Below are 12,719 nucleotides of genomic sequence, written 5' to 3'. Positions count from 1 at the left end.
CTGAGCCTGACACAGAGCCAGCAAATTCTTCTCTGCCTGATCCACAGAATTAGGCTCATCGTACAGCAATCCGAGCGCCAGGAAAAATGCATCGATATTACTTGATGCAGGATCTCCTGACGCAAGAGAAAATGCCCAGTCCTGAGGGTCGCCACGCAAAAAAGAAATAACGATCCTAACTTGTTGAACTGGGTCACCAGAGGAGCGAGGTTTCAAGGCCAGAAATAGTTTACAATTATTTTTGAAACTCAGAAATTTAGTTCTATCTCCAAAAAACAAATCAGGAATAGGAATTCTTGGTTCTAACATAGAATTCTGAACCACAAAGTCTTGAATACTTTGTACTCTTGCCGTGAGCTGATCCACACATGAAGACAGACCTTTAATGTCCATTGCTACACCTGTGTCCTGAACCACCCAAATGTCTAGGGGAAAAAAAAGGCAAAACACAGTGCAAAGAAAAAAAAATGGTCTCAGAACTTCTTTTTTCTCTCTATTGGGAATCATTAGTACTTTAGGCCTCCAGTACTGTTGTGAAAGGTAATTCAGTACCACAATGGACATAGAGGTCAGAGCACATACAGTGACCTGACAATAACCCAAAAAACAAGAACGAGCTCTGAGACGTGGAAACTCTGCTGACCGCAATCCCTAATCCTCTCCAACCACACTAGAGGCAGCCGTGGATTGCGCCTAACGCTCCCTATGCAACTCGGCACGGCCTGAGAAACTAGCTAGCCTGAAGATAGAAAATAAGCCTACCTTGCCTCAGAGAAATACCCCAAAGGAGAAGGCAGCCCCCACATATAATGACTGTGAGTTAAGATGAAAAGACAAACGTAGAGATGAAATAGATTTAGCAAAGTGAGGCCCAACTTTCTGAACAGAGCGAGGATAGGAAAGGTAACTTTGCGGTCAACACAAAACCCTACAAACACCACGCAAAGGGGGCAAAAAGACCCTCCGTACCGAACTAACGGCACAGAGGTACACCCTCTGCGTCCCAGAGCTTCCAGCAAGCAGTAAAAAGCAAATTGACAAGCTGGACAGAAAAAAAACAGCAAACAAATAGCAAAGAGGAACTTAGCTATGCAGAGCAGCAGGCCACAGGAACGATCCAGGAGGAAACAGGTCCAATACTAGAACATTGACTGGAGGCCAGGATCAAAGCACTAGGTGGAGTTAAATAGAGCAGCACCCAACGACTTCACCACATCACCTGAGGAAGGAAACTCAGAAGCCGCAGTACCACTTTCCTGCACCAACGGAAGCTCACAGAGAGAACCAGCCGAAGTACCACTTGTGACCACAGGAGGGAGCTCTGCCACAGAATTCACAACAGGAAATACTATATAAGCAATAACACGCCGTCAGGGTATGATAGAGAGATGACAGAAACATATTCAGAACGTGCATTAATAGAGCCTCCCAACGGGGCCTTTTGCTGGAGTCTAACTCCCACAGAACCTGAGAAATGGATTTCTCCTAAACAGAGTGGAATAGCCAGACCACGTTTGGATTCAATAGAAAGCTAAATTCAATATATGATGAGGGATGTGTGTGCCGTGATTGAACCTAGCACAATCACACATATACATAAATCCCTACAGTTTGTGATATTGTAGGAGCAGTGGGATAACTAAAATAAGCACCTGCGGTAAATTGATAGGTCAATAGCCTTGTTGTGTTTTTCATCACATTGTAGCAGTGGAGGGATAACTAAGATAAGCTCCCCCGATTTGTGACATATTGGTGGCAGCACGGTGGGATTCCTGACAACTACATTACCTTTCTCTACGTTTGCCTCTCTCTAGCGTCTTTACCCCTGGCGTGCTCTGCGCACGCGCGCATTCTCGCAACCACGCAGGCGCCATACCTGCGCTCCTACCCTCCTTCCCCAGCTACCCATTGCGCATGCTCCATATTTGATTCTCCTGCGCCTCAACCCTCATTCCCATGTTACCCACTGCGCATGGGCCCTCCTCCTGCACTTCCTGGCCTGACGCTATAATTCCCCGCTGATCACCTATGCCGACGCACATCACCACAGGGAGCTGATTGCCCCGGACCCGCTGGTACTACTACTCTCAGACGCACAATACCATGCCTTTGGGCCACCGTTTACTATTTTTCTCATTTTGATGTGTATCTCTTCAGCTCAGAATGGGACTGCTTCCCCTCCTCCAAGTTTACCATACCACTCCCCATAGTGCTTATAGGTATGTCCTCCATTATTCCTTCTTTTCCCTCCTCCTCCTCTATATCCTGCTTATCATTTTCCTCTCCTTGCACAGCTCTGTTTAGGAGCCTGTTCTTCCCTGCGGTTTCTTCTACTGCAGTTTTTTTCGTACTTTTCCACAACAAGGTCAAGGTCAGGTTTTTTTCTTTTACATTGCCCCTGTGCATCAATACAATTGAGTATCTTTTGTTGCATATCGCAGATTATATATTGCCGCCTGTCTCCTCTTACACCATGCTACATCTATGTCTGCACCATGGAATGCTTTATATCTACCACCAGCTGGAGTTAGCCCGACTCCAAATGCAGGGGTTGTCCCAGTCCAGCGGCGAGCACAACAGCGCTCAGATCCCAAAACCCCGGCCAGAGCACTTTCCTGTGATGGAAAAGGATGGGGACTTGGACACTTTCCTGCGGGCCTTTCAGAAAGCCTGCAGACAGTACCGGCTACCTGGGGACCAATGGGCATGATACCTGACCCAGGGCTAAAAGGCAAAGCTCTGGAGGCGTTTGCTTCTCTCCCGCCAGAACAAGATGGTGACTATGAGGCCATCAAGCAGGCCCTGATAACCAAGTACGAGCTTACACCTGAGGTTTACCGTAGAAAGTTCCGGAACCTCCAACGTGGCCCACACGACAGTTACAGCGATGTGGCGCATGGATTCGGGACTCACTTTGACCCGTGGACCCAAGGACTGTCAGTGACCACCTTTGCACAGCTGCGAGACCTGATGATCAAAGACCAGTTCTTACATCTTTGGCCAGCTGAGGTGCGACAGTTCGTGATGGACAGAGAACCCAAAGACGTGACGAAAGCAGCACAGATTGCCGATGCCTAACCAATGCCAGTGCCCCTGCCAGCCAAGACAATAGAGGCCCTGTCCTCGTTGCCAACAGCACCAGACCTACCACCGACCGCCAGTGTTTTGTTTGCAAACGGACTGGTCATATCAGTCCCTACTGTCCAGACAAGCAGAGGAACCCCCCAGCCAAGGCCCCAGGGCCTAATGCAGCAGTTCTTTTGGTGGGTGGGGTGGTTGGGAGGGTGTGTGACAATGTGCAGCACATCACTGTGGGAGGCCATGTCGCTACAGGCCTCAAGGACACCGGGGCTGAACGGACCCTCATCCGACCCGAACTGGCGGCCCCTGAAGAGATCATTCCGGGGAAAACCCTAACTGTCACCAGGATTGGGGGCATCAGCTGTCCTCTGCCAATGGCCCAGGTGTATAAAGATTGGGGTGCCGGGAGCGGGGTGAAGGAAGTGGGGGTGTCCGTAAACCTGTCCACTGATGTTTTATTGGGGACTGATTTGGTCAGGATAGTTGTATACTACATCTCTGACACCCCTCCCCAATCTGCTAATAAGGGTAACTGTTATGTCTGCTAATGAAAGGTGTAATGAAGGCAATCCAGAGACACAGTGTGCCTAGCGATCAGAGCGCACACAGTGATCTGACAAATACCCAAAAACAAAAGAACGAGCTCTGAGACGTGGAAACTCTGTAGACTGCACACCTGATCCTATCCTAAACACAACTAAAAGTGGCTGTGGATTGCGCCTAACCACTACCTATGCAACTCGGCACAGCCTAAGAAACTAGCTAGCCTGAAGATAGAAAAATAGGCCTGACTTGCCCCAGAGAAATACCCCAAAGGAAAAGGCAGCCCCCCACATATAATGACTGTGAGTAAGATGAAAAGACAAAACGTAGGGATGAAATAGATTCAGCAAAGTGGGGCCCGATATTCTTAGACAGAGCGAGGACAGTAAAGCGAACTTTGCAGTCTACAAAAAACCCTAAAGCAAAACCCACGCAAAGGGGGCAAAAAAGACCCACCGTGCCGAACTAACGGCACGGCGGTACACCCTTTGCGTCTCAGAGCTTCCAGCAAAACAAAAGACAAGCTGGACAGAAAAAAGGCAACAAAATAGCAAAAAAGCACTTAGCTATACAGAGCAGCAGGTCACAGGAACAATCAGGAGAAGCTCAGATCCAACACTGGAACATTGACTAGGAGCAAGGATAGCAGCATCAGGTGGAGTTAAGTAACGAAGCAGCTAATGAGCTCACCAGAACACCTGAGGAAGTAAGCTCAGAAGCTGCAGTACCACTTGTGACCACAGGAGTGAATTCAGCCACAGAATTCACAACAGGTAACGTTAACCCTGATGATGATGAGGATGAGGATGATGATGGGAAACTGAATGTGTTACCTGACAATGCTTTATCGAGTAATGATGCATCTGATAACAATTTTTTCCCTAGGAATGATGCTGAAAATGATGTAAATGTGCCAACCGAACCTGATAACCATTTTTTCTGCAAAGGTTGATGTGTCCACAGGTGCAGGAGTGCTCAGCCATGTCACTTCGCAGGGTGGGATGGCTGAGGAACCTCTAACAGGAGCAAGCGATGGTGCTCAGGGAAATGGGGAGATGCATGGGAACCGTGAGGAAGGTGATGCCATGCAATTGACCAGTGCCACGGAGGAAGGTAACTGGCCCATAAGTAGCACTGCTCCTGGAATGTTGGGGGTGGATGAGGAGGTAGCACCCATAACAGCGCCGGCTGATGGGTCTGTGGAAATTCCTGGGGAGACAGCCTACGTAGCTGCTGTCACCCGCAGTCAGAGTGCCTGGAACGCAGATAACGGTCTTCCTTCTGGACCCTCCTCAGTCACAGGAGTGACTGAATCAGACATGGACCCAAAGCAGGTTCCAGAGGGCTTCCTTGGGGAAGGGACCCTGATGTCGCTTCTGGCTGCTCCTAGCCAGGAGTTCCAGGCTGCTCTGCACTCAGATGCAAGCCTGGAGAATTTGAGACACCTTGCCGAGACTCCCATCTCCGTGATTGATAAGGAGAAGGTGTTCTGGGAACGAGGGAGGTTGTATTGGGAGACAGTACCCGGAAAATCGCAAAAGGAGTGGTTGAGGGAAAGACAGCTGGTCGTCCCGTACGAATTCAGGGGTGAGTTGTTGTGGATTGCCCATGAGATCCCGCTCGCTGGACACTTGGGGATCAGCAAAACTAAGGCCCGGCTGTCTCAACACTTCTATTGGCCTAAGATGGGGACAGATGTGTCAAACTACTGCCGCTCCTGCGTCACCTGTCAAAGAGTGGTGAAGGCGGGGCCTGCTCTTAAGGCTCCCCTGATCCCTTTACCAGTGATAGAGGAGCCTTTCCAGAGGATCGCGGTGGACATTGTGGGCCCGCTGGCCGTCCCCAGCAGCTCTGGAAAGCAACACATCCTTACTGTGGTAGACTACGCTACCCGGCACCCAGAGGCAGTAGCTCTGTCCTCAACTAGGGCAGATAAGGTGGCGGATGCCCTGTTGGCCATCTTTTCATGTGTAGGATTTCCCAGGGAGATGCTTGCCAATCAAGGGACCCAATTCATGTCTCGCCTAATGGAGGCTCTCTGTAAGAGGATGCAGGTGAAGCGTCTGATATCGAGTGCGTATCACCCACAGACCAATGGCTTGTGTGAGCGCTTCAATGGTACCCTCAAACAGATGCTACGCACGGAGCGGTACCTCCCACACCTGCTGTTCGCTTACCGAGAGGTTCCGCAGGCCTCGACGGGGTTCTCCCCCTTCGAGCTCCTGTACGGTAGGCGAGTCCGGGGACCCCTGGGGTTGGTAAGAGAATCCTGGGAAGAGGAGCCGAACCCTTCTGAAGTGTCCATAGTGGAGTATGTCATGCGCTTCCGTGACAAGATGCAGACCTTGACGCAGTTGGTGCATGACAACATGACGCAGGCTCAGGCTGACCAGAAGCACTGGTACGACCGGAACGCCCAGGAGAGGACCTACCACGTGGGTCAAAAGGTGTGGGTGCTGGTCCCCATACCAAAGGATAAGCTTCAGGCAGCCTGGGAGGGCCCGTATGTCGTCCACCAACAGCTCATCCCGGTCACCTACTTGGTCACACTTGACCACGCTCGGGGTAGGCAAAAGGCCTTGCACGTCAACATGATGAAGGCTCATCACGAACATGAACCTTTGGTCCTACCGGTCTGCAGCCTGCCCGAATATGGGGGTAAGATCCCCTCCTGGACATGGTGGCCCAAGCCAAGGCCGGTGGGTCCATTGAGGACGTGGAGGTAAGCGCCTCACTAACCGAACCCCAGCGGTTGCAGTTGCGGACCAAGCTGGAACCCTTCCGGGCCATGTTCTCCAACCGACCTGGAAGGACTGAGTTAGCGGTCCACGAGGTGGACACCGGGAATCACGCCCCACTACGGCAAACACCCTATCGGATCTCCGACGAGGTGCAGCAGGTTTTGCGCCAGGAGATCAATGAGATGTTACAGCTGGGGGTGATTCAGCGGTCTAAGAGAGAGTGGGCCTCACCTGTAGTCCTCATGCCAAAGAAGGATCGGACCACCCGATTCTGCGTGGACTACAGGGGGCTCAACACCATCACAGCCTCTGATGCCCACCCAATGCTGCGCATCGAGGAGCTGCTTGAGAGGTTAGCTGGCGCAGAGTATCTGACCATAATGGATCTGAGCCGAGGATACTGGCAGATTACCCTGAGCCCCGAGGCGCAGGAGAAGTCCGCCTTTATCACACCCTTCAGACTGTACGAGTCAGCGGTTATGCCCTTTGGCATGAAGAATGCCCCTGCCACTTTCCAGCGGATGGTCAACCACCTGCTTCAGGGACTGGAGAAGTACGCATTGGCGTACCTGGGTGACATTGCCATTTTCAGTCCTTCCTAGGACGAACACATGCATATTCATTAAAAAGTTATAAATTTTATTGTACCATAATTCACAAAAAATATATATACAAAAATTGAAGTCAGAAAACCAAAAAGCCCCATTCGCCATGTTGGACGCCAGAAGCGATGCAATTCCCGGGGTGATGGACAGAGCACATGCGCCGCAACAAGTGGTATCGTTCTGGTAATTGGGGAGTCTATAAAAACTAACCACACACATCTAGAAGCACCGCCCCCTGATGAAGCCGATACAAAACGCGCGTTGGGGCTACGGTGTGGACCCTTTTGATGCCATGCAATGGGTAAGAGCTTGGGGGTGGGAATGATTGGCATATTATGACCTTAGAGCCTCAGAGAAGGGCTAATTTAGTACTTATATGGATTACTTTGCCCCATGTGTGTCTGCCCAAATATGCACTATGCACTTTATTGTTACTCGGCTATGGTATCATGAGAAGTTCACATTGTTCTGACTGTGCTACTTTAGTTCCCCTTGCTGAAATGGTTTGTTATTTTTTGGTTTTCTGACTTCAATTTTGTATATATATTTTTTGTGAATTATGGTACAATAAAATGTATAACTTTTTAATGAATATGGACGTGTACTCCATTCAGCGTCAGACTGGGGTGTCTGGGGGCCACCAGAGGAATGGACTCTAGGGGCCCACCCTACAGCTATATGCAAATATCTGTCATTATAGTGGTGCATCGGCTGTAAAACACCGGCGGCTGCTGCACATCTACTGTGTGCCCCAATAACTGGGATGTATAATTACGGGAGTTTACATTAACCCCTTAATCCCATATGACGTACTATCCCGTCCAGGTGACCTGGGACTTAATTCCCATGGACGGGATAGTACGTCATATGCGATCGGCCGCGCTCACGGGGGGAGCGCGGCCGATCGCGGCCGGGTGTCAGCTGCCTATCGCAGCTGACATCCGGCACTATGTGCCAGGAGCGGTCACGGACCGCTCCCGGCACATTAACCCCCGGCACACCGCGATCAAAGATGATCGCGGTGTGCCGGCGGTGCAGGGAAGCATCGCGCAGGGAGGGGGCTCCCTGCGGGCTTCCCTGAGACGATCGGTACACGGTGATGTGCTCACCGTGTACCGAGCGTCTTCTCCCTGCAGTCCCCGGATCCAAAATGGCCGCCGGGCTGCATCCGGGTCCTGCAGGGAGCACTTCCGGGTCAGGATCAGGCTGCAGCTGCAGCTCTAATCCTGCCCGGCTGTATGTCAGATCACCGATCTAACAGAGTGCTGTGCACACTGTCAGATCGGTGATCTGTGATGTCCCCCCCTGGGACAAAGTGAAAAAGTAAAAAAAAAAATTTCCACACTTGTAAAAAAAAATAAAAAAAAAATTCCTAAATAAAGCAGAAAAAAAAAAATATTATTCCCATAAATACATTTCTTTACATAAAAAAAAAACAAAAAAAACAATAAAAGTACACATATTTAGTATCGCCGCGTCCGTAACGACCCGACCTATAAAACTGGCCCACTAGTTAACCCCTTCAGTGAACACCGTAAGAAAAAAAAAAAAAAAACGAGCCAAAAAACAACGCTTTATTATCATAACGCTGAACAAAAAGTGGAATAACACGCGATCAAAAAGACGGATATAAATAACCATGGTACCTCTGAAAACGTCATCTTGTCCCGCAAAAAACGAGCCGCCATATAGCATCATAACCAAAAAAATAAAAAAGTTATAGTCCTGAGAATAAAGCGATGCCAAAATAATTATTTTTTCTATAAAATAGCTTTTATCGTATAAAAGCGCCAAAACATAAAAAAAATGATATAAATGAGGTATCGCTGTAATCGTACTGACCCGAAGAATAAAACTGCTTCATCAATTTTACCAAACGCGGAACGGTATAAACGCCTCCCCCAAAAGAAATTCATGAATAGCTGGTTTTTGGTCATTCTGCCTCACAAAAAATCGGAATAAAAAGCGATCAAAAACTGTCACATGTCCGAAAACGTAACCGATAAAAACGTCAACTCGTCCCGCAAAAAACAAGACCTCACATGACTCTGTGGACCAAAATATGGAAAAATTATAGGTCTCAAAATGTGGAGACGCAAAAACTTTTTTGCTATAAAAAGCGTCTTTTAGTGTGTGACGGCTGCCAATCATAAAAATCCGATATAAAAAACTCGCTATAAAAGTAAATCAAACCCCCCTTCATCACCCCCTTAGTTAGGCTAGGTTCACATTGCGTTAATGGGTTAACGCTAACGGACAGCGTTGCACGGCGAAAATGTCACAATTAACGCCGTGCAACGGGTCCGTTAGCACAACCATTGACAGCAATGTGATTTTCGGGTGTAGCGCATCGCTAGAGCGTGCCATTTTCGGCTCGCGCTAGCAAGGTGCCGTTCTTTTGTGGCGCGCCTCAGACGCTGCTTGCAGCGTCCGCGGCGCGCCCGAGGTCCGATCCCCGATCTTCCAGAGCGGGGACGTTAACGCGACCACTAAACACGACACCTAAAAAGACATTGCGTTAGCGCAATCCGCTAGTGCTAAACGGATTTCCCTAATGCAATGTGAACCTAGCCTTAGGGAAAAATAATAAAATTAAAAAAAATGTATTTATTTCCATTTTCCCATTAGGGTTAGGGTTAGGGCTAGGGTTAGGGTTAGGGTTTGTATTACATTTACGGTTGGGATTAGGGTTGGGATTAGAATTAGGGGTGTGTCAGGGTTAGGTGTGTGGTTAGGGTTACAGTTGGGATTAGGGTTAGGGGTGCGTTTGGATTAGGGTTTCAGTTATAATTGGGGGTTTCCACTGTTTAGACACATCAGGGGCTCTCCAAACGCGACATGGCGTCCGATCTCAATTCCAGCCAATTCTGCATTGAAAAAGTAAAACAGTGCTCCTTCACTTCCGAGCTCTCCCGTGCGCCCAAACAGGGGTTTACCCCAACATATGGGGTATCATCGTACTCGAGACAAATTGGACAACAACTTTTTGGGTCCAAGTTCTCTTGTTATCCTTGGGAAAATAAAAATTTGGGGGGCTAAAAATCATTTTTGTGGGAAAAAAAGGATTTTTTATTTTCACGGCTCTGCGTTGTAAACTGTAGTGAAACACTTGGGGGTTCAAAGTTTTCACAACACATCTAGATAAGTTCCATGGGAGGTCTAGTTTCAATATGGGGTCACTTGTGGGTGGTTTCTACTGTTTGGGTACATCAGGGGCTCTGCAAATGCAACGTGACGCCTGCAGACCAATCCATCTAAGTCTGCATTCCAAATGGCGCTCCTTCCCTTCCGAGCTCTGCCATGCGCCCAAACAGTGGTTCCCCCCCACATACGGGGTATCAGCGTACTCAGGACAAATTGAACAACAACTTTTGGGGTCCAATTTATTCTTTTACCCTTGTAAAAATACAAAGCTGGGGGCTAAAAAATCATTTTTGTGAAAAAAAAAAAGAATTTTTATTTTCACGGCTCTGCGTTATAAACTGTAGTGAAACACTTAGGGGTTCAAAGTTCTCACAACACATCTAGATAAGTTCCTTGGGAGGTCTAGTTTCTAATATGGGGTCACTTGTGGGGGGTTTGTACTGTTTGGGTACATCAGGGGCTCTGCAAATGCAACGTGACTCCTGCAGACCAATCCATCTAAGTCTGCATTCCAAATGGCGCTCCTTCCCTTCCGAGCTCTGCCATGCGCCCAAACAGTGGTTCCCCCCCACATATGGGGTATCAGCGTACTCAGGACAAATTGGACAACAACTTTTGGGGTCCAATTTATTATGTTACCCTTGTGAAAATACAAAACTGGGGGCTAAAAAATAATTTTTGCGAAAAAAAAAAAAAAATTATTTTAACGGCTCTGCGTTATAAACTGTAGTGAAACATTTGGGGGTTCAAAGCTCTCAAAACACATCTAGATAAGTTCCTTATGGGGTCTAGTTTCCAAAATGGTGTCACTTGTGGGGGGTTTTAATGTTTAGGCACATCAGGGGCTCTCCAAACCAACATGGCGTCCCAACTTAATTCCAGTCAATTTTGCATTGAAAAGTCAAATGGCGCTCCTTCCCTTCCGAGCTCTGCTATGCACCCAAAAAGTGGTTTACCCCCACATATGGGGTACCGTCGCACTCAGGACAAATTGCACAACAACTTTTGTGGTCTAATTTCTTCTCTTACCCTTGGGAAAATAAAAAATTGGGGGCGAAAAGATCATTTTTGTGAAAAAATAAGATTTTTTATTTTTACGGCTCTGCATTATAAACTTCTGTGAAGCACTTGTTGGGTCAAAGTGCTCACCACACATCTAGATAAGTTCCTTAAGGGGTCTACTTTTCAAAATGGTGTCACTTGTGAGGGGTTCCAATGTTTAGGCACATCAGGGGCTCTCCAAACGCAACATGGCGTCCCATCTCAATTCCAGTCAATTTTGCATTGAAAAGTCAAATGGCGCTCCTTCCCTTCCGAGCTCTGCCATACGCCCAAACAATGGTTTACACCCATATATGGGGTATCAGCGTACTCAGGACAAATTGGCCAACAATTTTTGAGGTCCAATTTCTTCTCTTGCTCTTGGGAAAATAAAAAATTGGGGGCGAAAAGATCATTTTTGTGAAAAAATATGATTTTTTATTTTTACGGCTCTGCATTATAAACTTCTGTGAAGCAATTGGTGGGTCAAAGTGGTCACCACACATCTAGATAAGTTCCTTAGGGTGTCTACTTTCCAAAATGGTGTCACTTGTGGGGGGGTTTCAATGTTTAGGCACATCAGTGGCTCTCCAAACGCAACATGGTGTCCCATCTCAATTCCTGTCAATTTTGCATTTAAAAGTCAAATGGCGCTCCTTCCCTTCCGAGCTCTGCCATGCGCCCAAACAGTGGTTTACTCCCACATATGGGCTATCAGCGTACTCAGTACAGATTGTACAACAATGTTTGGCATCCATTTTATCCTGTTACCCTTGGTAAAATAAAACAAATTGGAGCTGAAATAAATTTTGTGTGAAAAAAAGTTAAATATTCATTCTTATTTAAACATTCCAAAAATTCCTGTGAAACCCCTGAAGGGTTAATAAACTTCTTGAATGTGGTTTTGAGCACCTTGAGGGGTGCAGTTTTTAGAATGGTCTCACACTTGGGTATTTTCTATCATATAGACCCCTCAAAATGACATCAAATGAGATGTGGTCCCTAAAAAAAAATGGTGTTGTAAAAATGAGAAATTGCTGGTCAACTTTTAACCCTTATAACTCCCTAACAAAAAAAAATTTTGGTTCCAAAATTGTGCTGATGTAAAGTAGACATGTGGGAAATGTTACTTATTAAGTATTTTGCGTGAGATATCTCTGTGATTTAAGGGCATAAAAATTTAAAGTTGGAAAATTGCGAAACTTTCTAAATTTTCGCCAAATTTCCGTTTTTTTCACAAATAAACGCAAGTTATATCGAATAAATGTTACTACTAAAATGAAGTACAATATGTCACGAGAAAACAATGTCAGAATCGCCAAGATCCGTTGAAGCGTTCCAGAGTTATAACCTCATAAAGGGACAGTGGTCAGAATTGTAAAAATTGGCCCGGTCATTAACGTGCAAACCACCCTCGGGGCTTAAGGGGTTAATGGGGTTCTTGGTTAAAACAAGTTATCACCCATCCACGGGCTTCACAGGATAGGTGATCACTTAGGTCCGACCATTAGAAACTGCACCAATCGGAAGAATGGGGAAATTTTCTTCCTGACAGGACACTTTT

Source organism: Ranitomeya imitator, chromosome 3 (assembly GCF_032444005.1).
Source record: "Ranitomeya imitator isolate aRanImi1 chromosome 3, aRanImi1.pri, whole genome shotgun sequence".
Classification (NCBI taxonomy): domain Eukaryota; kingdom Metazoa; phylum Chordata; class Amphibia; order Anura; family Dendrobatidae; genus Ranitomeya; species Ranitomeya imitator.
Note: the sequence above shows the minus strand (reverse complement) of the source record.